The sequence below is a fragment of the Numida meleagris genome, chromosome 1 (genome assembly GCF_002078875.1).
Source record: "Numida meleagris isolate 19003 breed g44 Domestic line chromosome 1, NumMel1.0, whole genome shotgun sequence".
NCBI lineage: Eukaryota > Metazoa > Chordata > Aves > Galliformes > Numididae > Numida > Numida meleagris.
In genome coordinates, this window is record NC_034409.1 from 90,659,727 (window position 1) to 90,678,664 (window position 18,938).

At 37.3% G+C, this 18,938-nt stretch overlaps 1 long non-coding RNA gene across 2 annotated transcripts in view; it reads right to left on the reverse strand.

Annotated features, from left to right (window-relative positions):
• Positions 209 to 18,938, reverse strand: part of LOC110401524 — a 33,975-nt gene continuing 15,245 nt past the window's right edge. The window contains exons 4-6 of one of the 2 annotated variants that reach the window (XR_002440411.1): positions 12,035 to 12,107; positions 4,072 to 4,329; positions 209 to 1,324 (exon numbers count right to left, since the gene is read on the reverse strand). This is a non-coding gene — a long non-coding RNA (uncharacterized LOC110401524). Of the gene's footprint in view, positions 1,325 to 2,809; positions 4,330 to 12,034; positions 12,108 to 18,938 lie in introns of both variants that reach the window. The other variant, XR_002440409.1, reaches the window with a different exon arrangement.

Below are 18,938 nucleotides of genomic sequence, written 5' to 3' on the forward strand. Positions count from 1 at the left end.
TCCCTGTCTCCACCCTTCCCATGTTGTACTAGCTTGCAGCGTAAAACTGTAAGCTCTAGTGATCTAAAATTCTGGTTCAATACCATCCCCATACACAACTGTATGAAATAGTTCAGGAAATAAAAAATAATGTAAGTGCAGAAAAGATTTTGAATCAATAATCTATTTCTGTCTCGGTAATTCCTCTAACTGAAATATCAAGTTGAGAGTATTTTTGAAGTATAAGTCTTCTCTGAAAATTATCATGTTATAACTTACTTGTGGCTGTGCAAATAACTTGGATTTATGTCTGAGTGATTTTCAATCCTGGTATAGGCTTTATTCTGTTATTTATTTAACATTCTGTTGAATAGCTGGAGAAGTGATCACAATTTTTCCTCCAAGATCAGTTCATCAAATATCAAAATCTTTAGCTGAAGACTCCATGAGATCACTGGTAACCACTGACTCAGAAGTATGTGAACTCCTTAATTTTATTGATATACAAATATTGAAGAGGCAGAGTCATTAAAGAGGATCTTGTTGACAGATGTTGATTTGTCTTCCAAAACATTTCCTCTCAGTGTTTTCACCATACATATAAATACATATTTGTATGCAGAGACTTTGGGATGGAGAAAGTGGACAGAGAAGGGCAGGATCCTTACATCAGTCTCTGAAGTAGCTACACGATGGTTCTGCTGTTACCTGCTTCTGAATTGCTTCATAGATATAGGGGTTCCCTGTGGCAGAAATCCTGATTCCTTTTTCAGTTAACGAATTTTCTGTCAGATGTTTTGAAGTTTGGTAAAATTACCATAGCTCTGTGATCATGTTTCAGTCGCTGTTCTAGGAAGCTTCAAAGCTAGGCCTTGAAGAGAGACTTTGCTATGAACTAAGAACAGAAATCCAAGATTGAACATCTTGAGTTGTGTTTTAGGAGGCTCAGGGTAGAGATTAAGGTTTCCTTTTGGTTTTATATCTGCACAATTTTATTGACAGTCTCATCTGGATTCATATCTAGGGGGAAGAAGTGTTGACCAACTTATTTTAATAAGTTCAGAGATGTTGAAAAGCTTTTTTGATGTAGTGAAATGTTTTGACTTTGTGGTTTTCAGAAGAACTGTATCCAAAGCAAAAACAAGTTCTTCAGATGCGGAGGGCCTCAGTTCCAGGCTTCCTTTGTGCAACCCATGTCTTGGATGGGTGCCCCATGTACCACTAGATATGTTGTGGGGTGGCTGGCTTGATCTCTGCACAGTGACAGTGTTTGTTATCTCTGCAGCATGCAGCATAGTTGGAATTGATTAACGTGAAGACTAGTTAGTTCTGATCTTTGAAAAACCTGAAAAAATATGACTAAGTTAAAACCCAGTAATATTTTAATATTCAAAGTAATAAAAATTATGTAGAGTTCTAAAATATGAAAATAATTGTCCACTCAAAGAAAACTATGGTATGTAAACGCTGTCATTCTCTTTGAGCTTTACGTTAGTCCTTTTTTTTTTTAACAAGAGTATGTGTATGAAATGGATAATCACTAAACAAAGACACAAGATTGTTAATATCCCACTATGGAAGACTACATTCAGAATACCTATAATGACCTTGGCAGCCTGCTTAATGAATAAATGGAGCACTTAGCCATATCTGGTAATGAAAATGAGGCATGCTTAATTGACTTAGCACCCAACTAATCATCAGTTAATGCAGTCCTGAAAATTGCTAAGTTATTTCATCTTAGAGGGTCAGAGCATTCATGTAGAGAAGGGACAATCTAAGCTTTATACCTTAAGCATGGAGCAAATGCAAATGGCAAACAAATTAATGTGGCCCAGAGGTTTCAGCTGGTAGCATGGCCTTGATTCATGCTGTACTCAGCCATCTGCAAAGTGTTTATAATTCTAGAACCAAACTTCATTAGTTGACATCCTGCAGGCAATTGTACTGGAGGACTTGTCAGACTGCTTGCAAAACAGCTCTGTTGTGGGCTCACTAGTATCTTAAATTTTGTTCATTTTATTATTATTTTATTTGAGAGAGTAGTTTTTGGTTATCACTGTATGAATGTCCTAGAATAGCTTGCTGGCATTTTAGTCAAAGTACATTATGACAGCAACCTGATTTGATACCTGTAAATATCTCTGTCTTGATTTTGCATGGCTACATAGACAATATTCAGAACTAAATGAAGTAATTTATTCCAAAATCTTTCTGCCTCAGAAGGGATTTTTGTATTGCTTACAGGAATTACTTAGTATTCAGAGCCAAAACAGTGATGTTTGAAGAAGAGGCCATCAATTTAGTTCACTGCACAAGGGATAATCAGTAAAAACTGTACTTTGACTCTTTATGTTCAGAAATCTCTGGTAAATAAAAGAATTTGTGCAGTGAAAATGTTCTCACTCTATGTTCTGTGAACTGCTTTTTTAAAGCTTTTATCTTCATTTGAAAATATTAAGTGACTTTCACACATCTTGATCAGAAATAGCAACTGTGATTTTTCTTAGGGTTTATTGCATGTATTTACAAGAGTACAGGGTTAAATGTGCCAAAGGAAGACTTGTAGAATTGTTGAGATTGGAAAAGACCTCTAAGATCGCCCAGTCCAACCAACAACTCATCCCCACCATGCCCCCTAACCACATCCTTTAGTGCCACATCCACACGGTTCTTGAACACCTCCAGGGACGGAGACTCCACCACCACCCTGGGCAGCCTGTGCCAGTGCCTCACTGCTCTTTCCAAGAAGAAGCTTTTCCTAATATCCAGCCTGAATAATCTGAAACTAAAGAATTTTTTACACGTCATGAGTCATCAGGACATTTACTGAGGCTGTGATGTCTGGATGGTAATTCCATAGGCCTCTGAACTGTTGTCTTGCCCATGATTTTAGCAGCAGATATCTTTCCATAGAAGGCACAGCATTTTCTGTATGTCTCCTTACCAGGAAGCAGCCCTAGAATCTTGCAGCTCTCACAATGAAATGAATGGGAGTGGGGACGACAGGGCTCCAGAACTCTGCTTTGGGCCAGTTGCCAGAGGTATCTGTCTGTCCCATTTGTCCCTGCAGAGCCACTTGCTGTTCTACTTTCTCTAAGTTCCAGACATCCTTTCTTGATTAATGAGGGAGAAAGTATTAAAATGTGGAGTAAGTCTATCTTCAATTTTGTCTCCTTTTTGATCTGTTCTCCTGCTTGCTGATGCTGTGTCTGTCTTCAAAATCATCACAGACATAAAACAATAGAAAAGTAATTTTATTTTTGTCATATATACGCTAGCATACTCCTTCCAGCTTTTTACCTATTTCAGTACCATTCTTTAGACACTTACTGTTTTGTAAAGTTGGGCTTTGCAGACCCACCCTGAATATATTCTGAACACATCATGCAAAATCGAAATCCTTGATCTAGCATCAGCAAACTTTCTTTAAATAGATTTTAAATCTGATCTTTGCACCTCATCTGGTGCCTCCTTTGAGTGGTCAGTGTATCAGTTGTGAATCTTAACAAATTTCAGGAGCTTTGGAATCTATCTGTGAAACAGAAGGCAAACCTTGCCAAGCCCCCTCTGTGAAGCATCATGTAGCCTTTTAAATGACAGATTTTACTTGGCAGAGTTGGATTTCAAGGCTGGCAAGAATATACCACAAAGGTATTGACAAAACATCCTGTCTTCTAAGATGAACGTTGATTATAGTGATGCCTGAGATTTCAACTATTTTTGGTAAGAGCAATACTGAAAAGTGTACACAGGCACTAACAGAGCCGTTAGCAGAGTTTGCAAAGAATGCTAATAGGGTTATTACAACAGTGGTGATCTAAGAATAAAAGTAAGATGAAGGTCATGCGCAGCAGCAGCAGTATTCATAGACTTACTGATAACCTGTTCTACCCTGTCAGATTTCTAGAGAAAGTTATTTCTATAGCAAAAATATTTGGAGTCAGGATTAGAAAATTTCTGAGTGTCTATAAATATGTAAGTAGCTTTTGGACACCCTGTGGAAGGAATCCAGATGTGGCCTTCATTTTGGCCCTTACCCTGCTCTATTCCATATTTTCTCCATGGTTTTAACTGAGTCCATTTACTTACAGTAAGTAAGTGCAGGGCAAAGTTTCCAAAAAAGGTGCAAATGTCTCAGGAAAGGAGCCAGTTGCTTAAAGGAGGTGAAATGCCATGAAGACAAAGCCTTCTTTTATCTTTCTCTGGGTTTTTAATGACAGCAAATCTGAGGTTTTCAATTTGAGATGGCAGCTTTCAGCTTATTCGCTCTTCTGATTCACCACCCAAAACCTGCACGGCTTGCCACTTCATTCTCTAGAATGCACTGGGTTAAATGGGTTTTTCCACCTGTGGAGAGAGAGGCAGAAGAAAAATGCTGAATTGTGTGATTTTCTTAGAACTACAGTGAATGCTAAGAATTTGCAGCAATAAGAATTAGTGACACCAAGTATTTGTAACACCTGTTTGAGACTGATGGTGAACTTTTATCTAGCTGCAGTGCTGGTGCTTGTTCACCTCTGCTGATACTAAGTGTGTTTCACCAGGCCTTTCTTTTCTGGTGATTCCTCTAATGAGTATTAGTGTTAATCCTTAGCATGGAATGGACTGTAAAGCGTGCATCTTTAATATGTGTGTTGCACTTTGGTTGTTCATCACCGTGCGCAGTCCGGAAAATCTGTTAATTTGGTATGATACTTGATGGGATGAATGTAGGGTTGATGAAAATAGTAGTGCTACCGAGACCCTCAATGGTAAAAAGTAGGAAGGATGACGTTGCTTCTCCACTGATCCTACCATCTGCTTGTATGGAGTAGCAGCTTTGACACAGCTTAGCTACAGCCCTGTGAAAGTGTCATGGAGCTGGAGAGCACTCCACTGGAGCATGATGACCTGGAGTGAGCCTAGGTGCCACCTGCCCTCGGACCCTTCGGAAGGTACATGGATCTAGCTTAAATCCTGCTTTGATCTCCTTGCCTTACTTTCTGGCTTTAATGCTGGAACTCCATGCTGGAGGAAAGTCCGGGAGTGGGGAGAAGGGGCAGTGAGACATCCTGATTTTTTTCTTCCTGTCCCCTGAATCTTCTGTGCGCATTCAGCACACTGCAGTCTTCCGTAGCACTTGGTGACTTAAGAGCAAAAGGCAGTTCTTCCACAGTTGTACTGATACTGACACAAGAATGGTGGTGGTGGTTGTTGTTCTCTAGGAGCACTTATTTTCTCTTCAGATGGCAAGAAAGATAATAATTTAAAAATACGCAATGACTGCAAAATAGAAATCAGGCAGAGTGGTTGTTTTTTTTTCATTACCACATCTGCAAGTCTCAGATGAGTGCCTACTCCTGAACCATGTTAGATCAGTGGTCATAAAGTCTTGTTTAAGGACTGAGTAATAACAGAATCTCAGGTGATTTATGTTGAATTTGAAAGCAGGTATTCTGTTCCAGTATAGCTTATGCCTTGCTCTCCATATGTGATCTATATTTTTTTGCACAGCTAAACACGTCTTCCAATGCAAAATGAACCATCTGAACTATTTAGAGGCTGCACAACTAAAATGACAGAACAATTCTCTCTAGACTAGAGGTGAAACTTTGCTTAGAAACTTCTCCTACACTTGATATAATTAATTTAGAAATGTATTTACATGCATGTATATATGGCAACTGTTTTTGTAACTTGGCTCTTGAATTCACTTGTTCTAACAACAGAGGAAGAGAAAACGAAGTGTTTCGTGTGTGCCTGACTGTTCTGGATTAATTCAATCTTAACATCAGTGACTAATGAGCATAATGATAAAGATGAAATCCTGTAAGTGCTTAAAAATATGGTAATCAGTCCTTCTGATTGCCTGATATATTTCTGAGACACGCCTTTCTTAGGTCTGGTCACAGCCATCTCACGGTTGCATTTCAGTTCTGATCCCATTCAGTCTATTTCAGCTGACGAGCTCCCGAATTGCAGTCTGAAGACTTGCAAGTCAATGAAGCTTCTTTAACATTTCCTCTGCCCTGATGTTTTCTTAACATTTCTCACATATAAAATACTATGAATGGAAATATTTTTCCATTTTCTTTCACTTCATTAGGTAATGATCATGTTGTGAAGGTGGAGGTTTGGTGGGGGAACCTTTGAAATTCAAAATGGCTTTTGGCCAAATTGTAAGCAGGGTGTAGATGGCATCAATGTGAGAATTCTGATTCCTCTAGAAACTTTGGAAGAGTTGAACATCTGATTGGTATCTGTAATATCCTGTGTGACCAGTAAGACAGGAAACATTGTGAAAACTAATTGTGGAATTACTTTTTAGTCATAAGTTTTCCACATAAAGAAACCTCAGTTTTCTTTCAATTAGAATCAAAGAAATTTCTGGGGTTTCAAGAAATTATTGTTTCAAGAAATTATTCTTTCCATTAAAAAGGTCTTTTTTTCTTTTTACATTTGCTTTTCTCACATCTGAAGTAGCCATATGGCTTTCATTGCTTGTTGGAAAATAGAGCAAACTTCAGTGAAAACATGCAGTGCTGAAAATAGTGTGATTAACTCTAGAACATAGAAACTACTATGCTGGCTTAGAGTAGTAATATATTTGGCATGGGATTTTGTATTCTACAGAGACTTAAAGATGCTAAAAAAGGGGAAAGTCTGCTTCCTGGATTTCAACACTACACAAAAACTTTATAAAATAATTCCCTCCCTCTATTTTCTGTTACTGTGATAACATCTTAATTCTCATTTATTTCAGACTAGTCTTCCTAAACTTCTTCTCACATCTCTTACAGTGATCATTTTGTTCTTCATTTTGCTCATTAAATACCACACTTCCTGATATTCGCTATGCTCATACACTATGATAATTTTTAGTGGTGAGGTCACACATTGTTCCTTCCACCAAGACAGAATCTGTGCTTTAGTAAACCTATGCTTTTCACCATTGCGTTAGCCACAGCCTACAGTTTCTAAATAGTGTCATTCCTCCCTTACCAGCAAATGCTGGTGAACCTTGCTGACAAGGTGCATGTCCTCCCTAATTAAGAGTATCTGCTCACTCAATGAAAGCCTTTGGTTGCTAACAGCTAGCTTTATTCATTCACAGAGATGACTTGACACTGGGATAAATGGAGTTTCTGAAATTTTATTGCTTTTTTTGGATGAATGAGCCAATGTACAGAATGAGACTGCTCAGGGATGGAGCAGACATTATAACAAAAGAAGCCTTTTGAGCAGGAACTCTGCAGTATCTGCAGCTAAATGGAGACAAGCTTTGAACTTATATGCTTTAAATTTATGCAGTGCTCTTTGAAGTAGTGTTGCAGTTTAACCTGGCAAGTAGCTAAGCACCACAGTCGTTCACTCACTTCCCCCATCCCACTGGATGGAGGAGAGAACTGGGGGGGGGGGGGAACCACAAAAAACTAGTGGTTTGAGATAAAAGCTATTAAGACAGAAAGGATGAGGAAAAAAAATAATCGTAATAATAATATATGCACAAAACAAAACAACTTCAGTTGCTCGTAACCCGTTGATGCCCAGCCAATCCTCATGGTTACCGCCCCCCCCGACCAACTCCCCACAGTTTTTCAAGACTTTTTTGCATGATGCCATATGGCATGGAATATCTCTTTGGCCAGTTTAGATCATCTGTCCTGGTTCTGTCCCCCTGCTCCTTGTGCCCCACCAGCACCTTCACTGGCAGGCCAGTATGAGAAAGTGAAAGGCCCTTGGCTCTGTACAGCATTGCTCAGCAACAACTAAAACATCAGTGTTTTGTCAACGTAGTTTTTCTCCTAAATCCAGAACATAGCATCATACCAGCCACTGTGAAGGAGAAAATTCAACTGAGTTCCAGCTGAAACCAGGACAATATCATTTATCATTTATATCATGCTCAGGTCCCACACTTTCCCATACTTCCCTATTAATTACTGTTACCTTCACTGCACACTGCATTTCAAGTGTCTTGGTTTCTTTAAGCATGTTTTTGATGTATGCTGGCATTCTCTCAACATTCAAATATTTTTAGTTTAATACTTAGTTTCCTGATAAGACAGCACTGTTGCAGGGTGAAATTGGTCTTGAACCTGCTTTCGTTCTGACCTTTGCGCTTTTGCAATCTTAAAGGTAGAATAGTGTGATAGACAAATACTCTCCTTCTGCAGTGACTATGTGCAATGCTTATGCCCTGGCTTTGCTAGTGAGTGTACTTGTTGCAACTACAAGTGTTAAGCAATAAAGTCAAGAGAACTGAAATTTGTCTACTGCCTACAAAAGTCTTAATGCCTCTCAGTATTTTACCTCAATATCTTTTTTTTCTTTGACATATGCTGAGTAAAGTTTTAAAACATGCCTGCTCATTGGAATGTATAACACAGTAACATTGTAGGGAAATGAAGAGGATAATACCTTGGTGACTGCTGCACTTAACATGATGAAAGACAAGCTTTTAAAAACTCTTTAAATAGGTATTCTGTAGATATTTCTCCTGTTATTTTTATTCTGCTGCATGGGAAGTGTCAGATTTTCTCTCTCCTTTTCCCTCTTTCTTTCATGGTTAAAGGCACAGAAACATTCTACAAGTTCTTTAGCTTTTTTCTACTGTTGAAAATTTACAAGATAATACCAGCTTCACTAATATGTCACAGTTTGAGACTTTCTATTCATATAGCCTGTCACATGAAAAGAAAATATCTGTCCCAGACAGAATTTGTGTATGTTGGTAATCACTTTCTGCCTTGAATGGCTTGCAGCGCTTCTGTGCTAACCAGATATACGGCAGCGTGTTCCAAACAGGGCTATGAAAGCTCCTTCAAAAGTTTTCTGAGGGGCAAGGCAGGCAGCTACGAAACAAAGGCATATTGTCCTGCCCACATGCTTCATTCCCACCATCATCTCATCTCATCTTAGCTTGAGCTGCAGACCTAGAAGCAAACAGATGGATGCATGCTCTTTTGTTTTAATTCCGTGATGCAACATCTGAAGTACTTCTGTTATATTGTGCTGTTATTGCTCAGCTTTGTAGCCAGTGGTTTCTGGTGCTTCTGTTTTTATGCCTGATAAATCAAACACATTTTTTGTGTTGCTGTTTCTGACAAACTCACTGACTCTGTGTCCTCTCCAGTACTTAAAGTGAGTTTTGGATGCTCAGAAGCCAAATCACTCCAAGTATGATTTCTGGTGCTTAAAACTAAACATCATCACAGGAACACAAGGAATTTCCTGCGTGATGTGCAGTGTTGCTTACTCTGACAGCAGCTTATATACCTACCTGTGAGCTACTAAGAAAGCAATTGCCATTTTCATCCCATTAGTCTGCTCTGGAAGATTTTAAAGTCAGCTGTTTGATCACTTAATTGGCCTGGTATCCCACCAGTGCAGAAGCTTACATTTGAACTTCAAACAGCACTAGTTAGCTTCCAACTGCCTAATGCTTGAAGTTACAGTTTGTGTGACTTCTTAAGTTAGCGCTGAAGGAAATGCTCTTTCCTCAAACTAGCCAGAAGGAGATAAGGGAGGGCAGAGGAGACTCATGTTGCTTTGACCCTGTATCTCTTACTGTGCAGAGGGGAATTTACCCCATTATACTTGCAGTATAAGTGCTAATCTGTGATTAGCGGGCAAAAAACATTTTCCTTCTGAGTTTAAAAGTTTATGGTCTTGTACAGATAGGTAGCACTGACTATTTGAAAATGAAAGCACTGCAGTGCCTAATGCTGATATTCATGTTTCAGAAACAATGTTGCAAGAACTCTATCATTTTCCTGTCTTTACTGCTTTGTGGTTTTTTGTTGTTTGTTTTTTTTTTTGCTGTTGTTTTTAAGATAATGTCTAGCTACTTTGATAAAGTGTAGGTAGGTTATTTTTAAAGAAGAAAGATGTAATACTGAGCACCCTGAGCTCATGATGGTTGTGTATGGTCTTTGAGTCCGTATTGCACTGAAGAGTAACACCAGGAAAAACAGAACTGTGTTCCTGTGGTTCCATAAGGAGGTGGTATCTGCTCATGTATATACAATAAAGAGATGAAACCACACCTTAAATGCTCAATTTCATCGTGGAAAACTCATCCGAGCATCTACAAGTACTACCAAACTACATAATTATGAGTAGAAAGTTATTTTCTTTACAGTCTAAGTCATTAATACATTAAAAAAGAAAGGAAAAAAAAACACTAAATATTCCTCCTCCAGCCCCTGACTTCTTGTTCCTGTTAAGAAGGCTGTGCAATGCATAAACTATTTCAGACTTCTGATAACAAAGCATTGTACATCCATAAGTCTCCCCTGCCACCGGCTAGAGGGGGTCAGACAGAGGGTTGTGGACGTTAGCATATCTTCTGTGGTGAGTGCAAGCAGGGACAGCCCTCCTCAGGTGGCAGGGTGGGAGGGACTGAAACCAGGGAGAACGCGGTGGGCCTTGCAGATCCCATACAGTTGCAGTGAGGAGGAAAGCATGGACTGGGGGTGCTAAATCTGGGCAAATCTAGATAGCTCTGATAACCATCAGGTCCTGTTACATACCTGCGCTCAGTATCCAGAATGTCTTTGAGTTTGTGTTTGATAGAACAGTAACATGTGCACAAAGATTTAACCTGCTTTAGTCTAAACAAAATAGTAAAGCTCTTTCTTCTGTTAAAATTGCAATTTATATTGACTGACTGCCCATGCATACACAACTTTTGAAACATGAAATTCTTCACATGAGTTTCTCTACAAGCTTGCTTGATTGGAATGATATATGCAACTGAGTATTATTCTTGTTCAGACTTTCTGTAATCCTTTCTCTAGTTACAAATACATATTTGATTATCTTCCTACTTCATAAAGCTGCTCATTAAAACACTTCAGAGGCTTTTAAGGAAGCTATGGCAAATGTGGCAGTTAAATGGAATTACCTCAGAGCTCAGAGCCTGTACCTTCCTGCTAGGTAGAAGCTGAATGTTGTGATCAATATCCTTTTGGCCACTTTGGGTCAGCTGTGTCTCTTTCCAAATTCTTCCACATCCTCAGCCCACTTAGTTGTGAGGACAGAGTGGGGAAAAAGACCAACCAATAAACAAACAACAACAACAACAAACACTACAAAACACAGAAAACCTCACTACTGTGCAAGTACTGCTCAGCAATAGCCACAATATTGGCATGTTATCAAACTGGTTTAGTCACAGATCCAAAACATGGCACCATATGGGCTGTTATGAAGGAATCTAACTCCATCTCAACTAAACACTACAATTAGGTGCTCTAATTGTGTATTTTTTATACTGTATATTCATTACTGCTGTACTTGGAATTTTGACTTTTCTGTGCTTTTTTTTGCTACTGAAAACACTCAATTTTTGTCTCTTTTTGAGAATTACTTGTTTGCTTAGAATGTGTCATTAAAATAACCTGGAGTTCTCCCTGACAGTTGCTGCTTGTCTGATAAAGATACACCCAGTAAGAAAAGAGAGGATGTCTGATAATTCCAGACAGATGGAATGGTCTTGTCATAGAGGGTATGGAGAGATTGAACTTGATGAAGTCATTGACAGACTTGCACAATTAACATACTTCTGCTTATCTTTCTTACTTCCATCTGTCAGCAGATTTCACTACTGTGAAATTCACTTTACTTGACATTTGAGGATGATTTTGCATCACAATTCACCTGCTATGCTACTTGTGCTCTCTTGAAACAAACCATTTGAATCAAAGCTATTTGAGTAGTACACTGCAATGTCTTCCTTCTTAGAAGAGGCTTCATAGCTCTTTAATGTTGCAACAGCAATGACCTCAGAATTATAGCCGCTAGTCACTTAAGGATGGTAAAGTTGTTGTCAAGTATTCATCTTTATAAATGTGAATACCATTCTTAATGATTTCAAGATATTTTATCTGTTAGTATTACAGCCATACAAGAAAAAGTGTTACAAGGACTGATCCTGCCTGCGGAGCATCAGCTGCTCCAGCCAGCATGGCTAAGTTGCTGATTAATAAAATACACTGATTAATAAATTATATTGATTAATAGATGCTGACTTATTTGGGAGACACTTTGTTCTGTCACTGATGGGTACCTTCTTAGGAAGCCTTGCAATCAGCAGTGAAGTCTCAGCAGAAGTTCACTTTCACTTCTGAAAGACTGAAGACCTGTAGAGAAAAAGTTCAGATCTTTACGGAGATACATTTTTTCACCTGTCTTTTGAGCTGACCTATCTATTGTACTACTTCAGCTATCTGTTTTTCCAACTTATTCCTAGGTAATACTAGTCTTGCTCATACATCCATTTTACATGCACAAAAGGTATGACTGTCTTCTGGGTTCAAGGCTTTGCTGCTTGAGGTCCTTGTTAGACCTAGGACCTCATAAAAGGGGGGAGAGGCATTTCCTTTTGCTGTTCTACTATGGATATGCTACACAATTTTGTATTTTTTGCTGTTGTGCCAAACTGCATGACTGGGACCCCAAGTATACCATGTACTTCTTTTCCCTTTCTCTATGGAAGTTTTCTGATAAAAGATAAAGTTTCAGGCCTCCTGACTTTCATGTCTGTCAAGATGCTGGGAGATGCCTGGAGCCATAGTTAACTTGTATATTCAGAGAAATGTTTCAGGCTCCCTGTGTGACCCAATGCTTTGGGTGCCTAACAGCTCATGCTTGTGTCAGCTGCTGACTCATCTAGAGCCACTATTCCCACAATGGTAAGTGACATTGAAATAATTGGTTGTACTTGCTGCAAGGATATCATCTGGATTTCCAGAAATGCTTTGTGGTAGTGCTCATAGACGTTCAGTGGAAGTGAGTGAGGGGCTAAAGATGGCCAAGGAATGAAAAGTGTGGAGGACAAAATTCTTACATGTATTAGAAAATACAACTGACATGACTTTTTCTTCTGTGTTGCTAAACAAATGAGGGTCAAGATGTTTTTATGCAACTGGCAGCTAACTTCTTGTTTCTGTGTAGAAATTGCTTTATGATTATGATTAGACTGTGTAAAGAAGCTTGTTCTACAGCCGGTGAATACTTCTGCATTTTTTCCTATTTTTCTTGTTAAAAATTAGATGTATATATATTCAATATTTAATAGATAAGTCTTCTGCAGAATTCCTTTAAATTCTAGTGTCTTGTCTGAACAGCATAAAGTAGGAAATCAGCTACTGAGTCTTCCTATGGCCGGGGCAATAATTTCTGGCTACTGTGCCAGTGTCTTTCTTAATGCTAGATCTGATTTCTTGTCTTTTTATTTTAATGCTAGAAGTCCTTGGAAATTTCACTTACATTTCCATTTCTATGAGAAATTATAGCTTTACAAGCTGGTTCTTAATGTATAACTTTTATATTGAACGTATCAGACCAGATCTGTGTAAAATATAATGAGATAGAAGCATATGAATAATAGCCTGTTAGTCTTTGTGCATATAGAAGCTGGGAAGATGTCTCTGCAGAGCCGTGCAAGACAGCTTTGAACTATCTAGTTTGCTATAATGAAAGTACTCCTCATTCTTCTCTGAATGATTCTCTCCCTCCTTCCTTCATCCATCATTGCTGGCTTTACTCTTACTTCAGAATATTTATAACACAGTGTGAATGAGAATATGTATTATTTTCTAAAACTTCGATTCATAGGAAAAAAATATTGGGGAGAAAAATATTGTTAGTATAAGTAATTTTTAGATATTTTCACTTTCTGAGGTCCAGGCAAAACATTTAAATACCTGGCTATATTCTTACTGGACATACCAAGCCCTGACACGAGCTATACAAAGCTTTATACAGGAAACAAAAAGGACAGAAGGCCTAGCACAGATGGTGGATAAATTTGAGTAGTTACACCAACAGAATAATATTATGTCTCCCATGATCTTAATATCTGTTATGTTTTGTCTTTTGATTCACAATCACGGAACATTCAGGCAAGCCAGTGTGTTAGACGCATCTCTAATGAGAAGGAAGAGAAGCATTTGGAGGCTACTGAAAAGGAGTATTTCACTTTTCCTCCATTGTACCAAGTGATGCAATTTTATTCTCATATCAGCTTTGGATTCGTGCTTTCTATTATGCAAGGTATTTTCTAGTTGGATGGCAGAATTGAATCACATTTGTAAATGGTTTATTAAATATTCAGATGAATTCAGAGTGGGTAAGATCTTCCAATATTGCATCATAGTTAGCAAACCTCTTTTTATGGTTTGCAAGCCCATAAACATCCTTACAGATGCACTGAGATGCTAAGCTGAACTTTATTGTTACTAACAGTCTTATGCAAAGAACACAAAGTTCACCTTCCCCTGCCTAAATCCAGAGACAGAAGGTGGAGTGCTTGTGAGAGGTTACTAACTAGGCCTGATTAAAAAAAAAATTAGTATGAAAAAGCTATCAGTTAAATTTAGTGCTTCAGTACTTTTCTCAGTTCTGCTTCCTAAACCTGTCTGAGGAACAAAACATAGATGGATCAGGGTAAACACTTAACTGTCAAGCCTTTACAAGTCCTAATGCTCTCCCCCCAAAACATGAGATGAAAAGACTTCCTCCTCTGTTAGCAGTTCCTGCCCTTTGAAATAGTTTAAGATAGTAGTTAAGATCAGCTTTCAGTCTTTGCTGATATTCTGCCAAGAGACAAACTTAGATAATATCAAGTCTTTTTGGCTGTATGAATAGAAGTAATCAAGGAGTAAAATGCAATTAGAATTCAACCAAACCATCCTTTGTCTATCCAAAGGATCTGTTTCCATCTTTACCTATCTGAATGAGACCCTACTTTGCCCATGTTTATTAGAAGCGACATGCCTTAGAAGACTGTAGGAGGAATTCAGGCTAATTGAATATGTTCTGTAGCTTTGGAGAAGACTGAATTCTCCATGAAAATCATTGTGATTTGTGTTGGTTTTTTTTGTGCCTTTGTTAGTGGCTCATTTCAGTCCGTTATCAGAAGAGAAAATCTGGGCCAAGACCCCACACTTCTGGCTGTTTAATCACAAACACCAGTGGAGGAGGAGACATTATTATTCTGAATGGAATAAGTTAATGATCTGTCAACTTTATTTTTATTGGTGTAACAAATGTATTATGCTCTGTTTTATATGTCTTCATCTAGGTTCACAGTCCAGACAGATAACACCAATACTGGCTAGAATTCCATGAAGTGGAGGAATTCCCTTTCATGTTCAGTGATAAAAGACATGAGAGCAGGCAAGGGTAGCCTGGCGAGTATACCTGTGCACTCGCACATCTCATTCTTTCTTAAGCCAGTCTTCTACATGTAGCTTTCTTCTATTAATGAAACAGAATGTTAAAATGTAAAAGTGCAAGAGGTGTTCTCTCCTGCGAGCTGTCTGGGAAGCATTAGCAGTTGATCCTGTATCGGTATCTCTGTAAATGTGGCTGTTGGTTTAATTTAGGGATTCAGTACATACTCTAGTTGGAACTGGGAGATACTTTTGGGGTTGTATTCTTTCTGTTACATGCCTGGAGTGTTGTCAAATAAGCAAATCTGCTGCTGCCTTAAGACTGAATACTTGCAATTGATGAGTGTTCTTTTACTGAAATGGCTCTTGTTTGGCTGGAAGACAGAGTTCTGAGAATGATTTGGTATCGAGTTTACTCCAGCCTGAGTCTTTGTCCATAGGTGTTTAGCGTAAATCTGGCCTCAACTATTCAAAAACATCATTAAAAATAAGGGTGAATACACTTGATGTCCCTTATAGAAATAAAATACGTCCGAAATATTTAACGATCGTATTCTGCACCTTTGTTTTTATTTGAAGGATAACAAAGGATTCTGTTTAAAGTTAACTCGTTATATTTTGTCTGTGAAACCTGAATTGGGACAGTAGTTAGCTCTGATATATTTGAATTACCTTAGTTTAGTTTCTTTGAACATTTTTATAGTGACATTTTGGACAGTTCTTCAAGAATAAGTATCTTTATTACACAGGGATGTCACAGACACTTTTTGTAAACTTGTTAACATTAATATGAAAATTTCAGCTTTCTAACAATGTCATTACTTCATACTACTTTAAAATTTCACCAAAATTGTTCCGCAACATTTTTTAAGATTTTAAAAAAGAGAATTACTATACTTTTTTTCACTTTTTTCACCATGCATTATTATGATGTCAGAGCATGCTTCAAAATTGAATCCTTGTTTTAAACTTTCTCACAATTCAGATCTTAAAAGAAAAAAAAACATTCAAGAAACAAAAAAATCTGCTGAAATCCTTGGAATATTTTAACTTTAACATTTACTTTAAACATAATCAACTTTTTCCCTATGCAAACCAGACAATTGATTATCTAATTCTTCAGAAACACAGATTTCTGCATTGTTGCTTTAAGTTGCACCACTTTTTAAATGTAAAGACATTATATAGCTAAAGTACAAGGTAAAATCTAGAAATAAACTTGAGTAAAACAGAAAATATTTCTGAACAAACAAAACAGTATTTTATCTATTAACATTTGATTAAGTTTCCTCATTTTGAATATGAAAGTGATAGCTTAGAAGATTTACTGTCTCTTTAAAAGAAAGTATAAATAGGTATTGTGTTATGTTTTATTTGATTAGTTTCAGAGAAACAGTCATCTTAATAGAATGAAGCTGAAACGCAACTGATAATGGTACTACAATTCACATTCATCAGAAGCTTTTTTTGAGCGTCCTAATTTTAATGTTTCTAATGAGGTGAATTACTTCTGCTACATTATCTGTCTCTGTTTTGAGCTAAAACTTAAAAATATGCCAATCTTAGCAATATTGTTATATTTGTTATCCAAAACTAAAAAAAGCAGTCTATTGCTAATATTTACATGAATGTAGTTGAACAAAGCATTCTTATTTTAAGAGAGCTTTAGGATGGAGTCCCTACATCCAATCTTTTTTGCAGCTTTCCAATAGCTATTTCACTTGCAATATTTACCAGTTGCTTATGAAGGACTAGACATAATAGTTCTATAAATATCATGGATCATGTCTTGAATCCTACAGAGCAGCTGTTCATGGGTGTATGAATAATGTACTGATTAATTACACATACTCCCTTAAACTATTAATTCATACCAGTTTATGTAAAGCCTGGAGTCTAGTACCACATGACACTGACTCAAAGATTGCAGGGCATTCTGAAACATTGTGATTGTTTTTCTAGCTGGTATCTTTCTTTAGAGAAAAGCAATCTGGGATTTTTTTTTTTTAATATTTTAGAAGCCAAGATACCCGATTGTTTCTTCCTACCTTAAGTGTCCAGCTGTGACCTGCTAAAAAATTTGTAACCAAAGAAAAATAATTCGAGAGCTACCTTCTGGCAGCTGTAGTTGGCTGAATTTTAAATTTAGCAGAATTATCCCATCAGTACAACCTTAAGAAAGGCATCTATCCAGATAACATGAAGAAAAATCTATTTTAATCACTGTCAGTCAAAACTGAGTGAAAAGTAAACAGCTTTTTCCTGTCCCTCTACTGCATGCATATGAATATTATTCTACTAATGTTAGTATTTTAAGATTTTTCTGCAGCAAGGTTGTTTTATTTAATTATTTTTGATATATATATTTTTCCTCACATGATTAGCTCGACAAGGAAAAGTTTTTATCTTCTTTGAGAAGGCCCAGTCAAAGAGTGAGGGAATTGTCAGTTCTAGTTGTCATGTACTCTGGCACTTAATCAATCATAGAATCATTAAGGTTGGAAAAGTCCAACTGTCCACCTACCACTAATACTGCCCCTTAAAACATCTCCTGAAGTACTATATCTACCTTTTCCTTAAACACCTCCAGGGTAAAATGTGGAGGATTTTTCTGAGATGGAAAAATTGTTTGTATGGAGATTTGTTGAACTGAAAAGACATTTGCTTATGTCTATCATTACATTGCTATTTGTGCCAAGAAAATAATTGTAAAGAATCATTATCCATGAGAAATACAAAAGCCCGAGAAATGATCTGTGTGTGTAACCAGCTTTCCAATGATCCATTTGTGTATTCTTATGGAAAATCACTTCCCAAAAAAGTAAAATTAGAAAAGATGTTGGTGGTGTTTTCAATGCCACAAAAAGGTACTGTCCACTTTGTAATGTGATGTTTACATTTGTAACATGATAGAACATGCTGCATTAGAAAGTATATTATGTTCATGTTTGTTGTTAATGTCAGAGTTCATAATAGAGGTAATTCACAAAATTGGCTCCTGCTTTCAGGGTTTTGGATTTCAAAGCATGATTTCGAAGTGAGATATAAAATAGCTTCATTTGTTGTTTGCAGTAGAAATACCCAGGGTATTTCTTTGCTGAATCTTTCCGCAGGTGCTCAGATTTTCAGCTTGAAGTCTATGGGTTTTTCATTGCTGGGCCAACTATTAATACCTACAGCTAATTTATGTATAATAGCTCCCACATGTGCATGAGAAAATTACTAGATTTGTTAAATTAGCAAAGAGCAAAATTATACAGTGGTTGACGGCAGTTTTGGACTATCTTCAAATGTCTGTTCTTCTCTTCCCTGTTTGCTTCGATTCACTCCTGGCTAGTAGCTGTGATAGATTCTGTCTACAGTCTTTAGAGAACTGCTTGGCATGTATGTTGAGCTTTCCATCCTCAAAGTCATGAGCTTGCCTCACATTCAGATTCTTGTCCTGCCATCTGGTCTTGCATGCTTTTTTGTTTCTACAAGATAAATATTTTGGAGCTGTTATCTACCTCAATCCACAGCGGTGGAAAAAAAAAAGCATTCGTAATGTCTTATAAGCATTGAATCTCTTCTACAGCAGCTTGTCTGTTCAAGTCTTAAGAAAAATATATTTACTTTTTTAGAGTATAGTGGAGTTAAAGTTCTAATTTTCTTCTTATTTCGTTGGAAGTTTCAGTATTTTCAATGGTTTCATTCTTAAATTGAATAAAAAAAAAGATCTTTACCTTATTACCTGGTGGAAATATCTTTTTTTTTTCCCTTCTAAAAAAAAGCCAATAAATTTTGGGTTAGCTGAAT